Consider the following 6,449-nt stretch of genomic DNA (forward strand, 5'->3'; position numbering starts at 1 on the left):
TTGTAAAAGGCTTGGAAATTGCATTTGAGAATTATCCTCATGACCTTTAGCTCCGGCTCCTTGCCCTCTCTTCACCAAAGCCTCTGCTACAGAACCAGCATCTTTTGGATGCACAGGGCCATAACCAGTTTGTGATTGTTGGTACCCCAAGTATCTGGAATTTGATTCCATTACACTCGCTGGGCCAGCCCTCCCTCTGTTCTTCATTGACAAATCTGAGCCATATGTTGATTCTGGGTGGCCATATTTATGTGGTCCAGACTGGGGATTTTGAGGCCTTCCAAAATTTGATTTCTGGTGAAGGGCAGAATATACAGTCAGATCTACACCTTCCTCCCCATTATGACTGCTTGACTCTCTTAAGTAAGACTGTTTTTCTTCTATGCAGTTGTCTTGAGGATGCTTGCTCTTTTCAGTGTGAGTTCCCTCAGACCGAGCAGAAACAATCACACCAACACTGCTGGCACTCTGCTGTTCCTCAGATATGTGCTTTTCTTCCCTCTCATTATTGTGTAATCTGGATGCAGTGTGCAACCTATTTTCTTTGTCCTGACCATTCTGTGTATTGACTTCTCCATCTCGTTGCATTTGGTTACTGCCTCTCTCTGTTTTATGAACTACGCCTTCATTTTCATTTTTGATGACTTCACTTTTAATTTCTGTTGTCTTCCTATGGCCAACTCTGTGGTCATTGTATGTTAAACCAGGCTCTGAGACACAATTTGGCAGTGGAGGAGGAATACTGGAGGAGGTGGATGAGGGGGACGAAGAGACTGGTAGTGTTGAATGTGAAGTTGGGCCAGTCTCTGATGACTGACATCCAAAGGATGGAGATGATGATGAAGAGGGAACGTGAGCTTCATTTGCTTTTGTTTCAGAAACAACTGGTTCTTTTGACGGTGGGTCAGAGGTGACTGTTTTAACATTTGATGCTTGTCCAGTCTGTGTTTGACTCTGAGATGGAGGGTGACAGCCAGTTGGTTCAGATCCACTGCTTGCGCCGCTCATCTGCCTCACCCTCCCACGTTCCCCCTCAAAAAACTGCTCCTCACGCTCCACCTTGGTCCCCGATGAGCCTCCAACTGACATCAATGAGGAGTCTTCATCAGCACCAGCATCTAAGCTGACACCATCACCAATCCCCACTGCACTTCCATCTTTAACGGTGCTAGTACTTGAGGCTGCACTTGCATTTCGACTCCTTGGTTGTGACGGGGGCACTCCGTGTGTTGCCTGTTGCATCTGCCCCCCATCTTTCCCCTTCTTCTGTGAAAGCACTGTGTCAGTGAGGAGCATGTGCTGAACTGTGTTTGGTAAATTGGCTACTTGTGAGCTCAAGGCATTAAGACTATTCAGGCCAGCATCCTGCATTTTGTCAAGTGAAGAAGATGAATAAACAGAGGCGCCTTCCTCTCGAGACCCAATTCCTGTGCCTAAACCCATTTTGTTGCGGCCCGTTGGAGGAAGACTGCTCCCTCCAACTGCACTCATGCTGTGAGCTTTATGACTGCCACTGCTACCACAACTACTGATGCTGCTATTTGAGTTGGGAGTGGGACTTAACTGAGGCATGGTCTGCAGTAATCTACCCTGACCATGACTGCTACGGGGGTTTGATGTAGGTGGATGTGAAGGACCATGACCTGAGGGGTTTCCGTGTGCCTCTGAGACACCCATCAAAGGGGAAGGAGAGGAGCTACAACTGGGGGAATGCATTGCAGAGGCAGCTGGAGAGGGGTTAGATATTGGGCTAAAATTTTGGTTAATTTGGGTTTGTTGAGCATTGGGATGCATTGGGGATTTGGCTATTTCTTGAGATGCTGCTTGAGGTATACTGGGATTGGAGGCTTGGTGATGTTTAGCATATACCGAGCCTGGAGAGGGGCCCCGGTGTTGCATCTTGAGGGAGTTGTCATAACCTACTCCTAAATTGTGCTGTGAGTTGCGGTGCTGTAGTGTGACTTGCTTGTGAAGTGAATGAGTCTGTGGTGAATATCCCGGATAATTTGAAGCATGGTAACTCTGTTGAACATTCTCCATTGTCCCCACATTGTTAGCAGCAACTGAACTGGAGACTGAGTTTGAACTGGAGTTGACACTGGGAGAACTGTTGACTTTGGGATCGAACCCAGTGCTTGCAGCCCCGTCGAGATATCTCTGTGGAGGGGGGCTGTACATTCCTGATGACCCTGTGGATGCTCCACCCTGTGGGGAGTAGTGTGGATACTGAGGGGTCATTCTGTGCCCAGAGTGTGGATAGCTTCTATGCTGCTGTCCATGGTGGACAGCTGGGAACGTTTGCCCATGCTGGCGGTGCTGCATCTGAGAACCTGGCACTGACTGCATTGCAGGGTTCTGACTCATATTGTACTGATGAGAAGGAGAGAACGCTCCAGCACCAGCACCTCCACCTGAACCAGCACTGGAGCCATAGTCTACTGGATATGGTGACATCAGGCCAGATGATGGTGCGGAGCCAGATCCAGCATGCCGGTACTGGTGAGGTATATGTCCATCAATATTAGGGTACCCAAAGCCTGCCCCATAACCTATGCCCCCTCTTCTGTGCCTGTCCTTTCCACCCATTGAAAAATAATAATCCATGACGTCCTTCCTGTAAGGGTTGTTAGTGTTGCCACTGTGAATGTTACCCTGTGTTGGCGGTGGCTCCACAGCTCCTCTGTTTCTTGCACTGTAAGCAAGCATGTGGCTTGCTTGACTGGGGTGGTGATGGCCTCTGTGCAGGCTCTGCTGTTGCATCCCTGCATAATCATCTGTCATCCTTGGGGAGATCTGGGGGTCTGCTGGCTGAGGGGGATACAGAGGTCCCCCTCCACCCCTCCCACTGAACCCCGGGGGGAGAGAGGGGGGAGCCGGACTGTTAGAAAAATTCTGCATTGTTTTTCCAAGCTTGGATTAAAAACGGAAATATCTGTCAGTGTCTATAGCAGGGAATGGTTCTGATCAGAAACTGGAAGGCTTATGGCAGTAACCATAAATGACAAAGAGAGTCTATGGCCTGGCAGTAAAACAAGGAAATGCTTTCGAAATCCACCAAAGAGTTCAAGCTGAGGAATATATATTGCAGATGTTATCACTTTTTTGTAGCAGAAAGTTAGTAGGGAGGTTGAACAGACATTGTTTTTATCAATATTTGAAAAGGCCAAATGGTAAAAATCTTACTACTTTAAAGCGATGATGGTATGGTCGTTTTCACTTTTTAAAAAAAGGTTCACTTAACAGCTGGGTTATAAAAAATGGAATATTCAACAACAACAACAAAAAAAAGATATGAAGTGAAGCAGGTTTCTACTGCATAAAAATACAAGACTAAAAGTGTGCAGTCATTCCCATGAAGCTGAAGCAGTTTGGCACTGAGCAGACAATATCATGGACGACTGACCACCACGTGAGACCTCAAATGTCTTCACCTGCATACACTCTGGTATAATGACAGCTCAAGCAAACAGAGCTATGTTAGGATAAAATTGTGTTGTGATCTATAGCATCTTGTGGCAAAAAAGAAATCTCAATAAAACCATTGAGACTGTGTTCCGTCACAACAACAATCCTTCAGTTCGTCAATATGTGCAAGTTTGCCGGGACCTGACTCACACCTGTGTGAGACGAAAACCGAAGCAACTTGAATCAAGAGGTCTGAATACAGACCTTCACTAAACACTCCCAGAGGAAAACACTCCATTGATATTGTCATCAGCTCCTGGATGCAGAGTGTAATACTTTTTGAGATGTTCTTTTTCTTGGTCATTCCCTTTCAAATACTGTTTTCTTTTTTTTTTCTTTTTTTCTACTGCATGCATTCACTCGTACTGTAGAAGTCTTTGGTCCCTATGTAGTAATTGTTATTTCCTTGATTCTGTGTTCAGATTCTTCTTGGTGCTCTCCTGTATCTTCACCGTGTAGCTCTCTTACCTTACCTGCTGTTTGCTAATTCTACCTAGTTCCATGGCAAAAAATTTCCAAAAGAAGGGTAATCCATTTATTCCACTTCAAGTTCAGTCAATTTCAAGCTCCCGTTTTCCTGTATTTCCATGCAGATAAATTCATTTTCCAGGAGCTGCTGACCAGAAGCCTTCCCAACTCTGCAAATACAAAAGACGAATCAAAAAAGTTAGCAGGTAAAAATGAAAAAGATGCCATTTATTTACAATACCTTGTGCTAAAGGTCTGCTCCTGTAATTAAATAATTATCAAGAGAAATGCACTGTGGTCATACAATAATACTACAAAGCCCTTAGTTAGTTAGGCTACTTCAATATTCAGTATTTTCATTCAGCAATTTAATTTCAACAATTCAGTGGTAAACGTGGTAATATTACATATTTACCAAAACAAACTTTTGTGCCTTTGTTTAGGCCTTCTGTAACTGTGCTCAATGAAAAAGAAAAACTCAGTGCTGATCTAAAATCACATATTACAAATCACATCAGCATTTCCCACAAGTGGACTTATTTTTAGTGGCGCACCGCAATAATCACACAGGTCCATCACAAATAGATTCACCACACCAACAATAATGTTAACATTACTGCCTTGTTGCATACACTATCCATTCTTCAACTCCTTACTCCACTACTTAAAAGGCTTGCTGGCCTCATATAAACACTCCTACTTCAATATGCACTGAGAGTACAGCCTTTGCTGTGGTTGGAGATTTAACAATATATGCCTACGATGTCTCTTCTGACTTATAACAAACAGGGTCGGTGGAGAGAAAAGTGGGTTAGCGGCAGCATGCAATTAAGGCAACAAACTAACACAGACAAAGTCACAAACATTACTTCACATGTAAACAAACAACCTCGTGGAGCCAAAACAGAAGCAGTCCATCTCCCACTTCTTTAAAAAGCAGACTAAAGGCCGTTAACTTTAGGGCATTTCACTTGTTTTAATGGGCTTTAATTATTATGGGTGATAATTAAAGGGATGATGCCACTTTTATGGGGTCAGCACCCATAATTGCCATGCGTGACACAAGCCTCTATTGTCTCCCTCAGATACACTGTAAAATGGTTAATGGCCCTAACACAACTTTGGGTGACTTTTGTATACTTACTCTGGGCCACACAGTAACAAGTCCTCACTGTTTCTGATATAGCTATTATATCATGTATAACTGCCCTTACATGTCTGACAATCTTATCATTAGTGTGAACTTCTTCATCTTCACCAATGTAATGTATTGTTTATTATTTTTTACCACAGAGGAAGTGATGAGCAACAGAATGAAGGATGTGGGAAAACACAGGGCCAGGGGGAGGCAACAAAACAAACTGGTCATACCTTGCAAATCAAATTGAGTCAAACACAGTGCACACACAGGTCTATGCTCAAGTGTCATATATATATATATATATATATATATATATATATATATATATATATATAAGGGTCAAAGCTACTGGGTGATGCAGTGCAAAATTGGTTAAGTTAGAAGGACACTATTGATCTCCATCCGTCCATGAGCCCATATCTTGATTACTAATTAATCACAGCAGCTCACTGTGCACGACCAGGCAGCAGCATTCACAATACACAGAACAGTGCAGCATTAATAAAAACTGGCTCAATGCAGTCTGTCAGCAAGTCAATCAATTGCATAGCTGCCTAATTGTTAAAAGCATACGCAATGTACTGTTCAAACGCCAGCTCTGTTATATTTCTGATGGTCTGTCGTCAACACAACACTGGCTTTTGTACCATAGCCTTAGTAGCTACATAAGCCAATAGCAAGGTATACGCATTACAATTAGCCTTGTATTGCTGCCCCTTTTAGCTTTGTAAGGTTAGCGCTAGCTAAAATACCTCACATACTGCAAATTAAATATGCGAGCTAGCCGCATATGTTTGCAGCTAGCTAGGCTACAAACCACTAGTTAGCATCGTAGCAAGCTAGCTAATTTGCGTTTATTACATTGCTCCAAGCGTTTGAGAACGTGCTCAAAACGATAATTATAGCAGGCTACAAGGCACGGGGCAGCCAAGCAGCGTTTAGCTACAAAAGAGAGGTGATTAGGTGCAGATGTTTCCCCCCTCAGAAACCCAGTGCGGCTGTGAGTAAATGGGTTAGCTAGCATAAATAACGTATACTGGCAAGAGACCTGGTGTGGGCACTGCATCAGAAAATTATCATCACGCAGCCTGACATTTTTCGTTGAATAAACAGAGCTAGCGTGTGCCAGGGAGAGGCGAGTCAGCCGGGAGACAGGCTAGCTAACATACTCTCAATGCATACCTGAAAACGTAGCAATACAAGGCCCCTCGAAGACTGAAAGGCTGTTTTGTGACAATCCCGCTGCTGTGGCAGGAAACCCCAGTCTAGAGTCGACTGCTCCGCCGCTTTTCCCTCACCCTTTTGAGTCCAGACAACCCCGACCAGCGGCGGCGAAGTCGGGGGGCCCGTCACGACACTCAGATCCCGGGCCTTT

This window comes from Enoplosus armatus, chromosome 17, assembly GCF_043641665.1.
Source record: "Enoplosus armatus isolate fEnoArm2 chromosome 17, fEnoArm2.hap1, whole genome shotgun sequence".
Classification (NCBI taxonomy): domain Eukaryota; kingdom Metazoa; phylum Chordata; class Actinopteri; order Centrarchiformes; family Enoplosidae; genus Enoplosus; species Enoplosus armatus.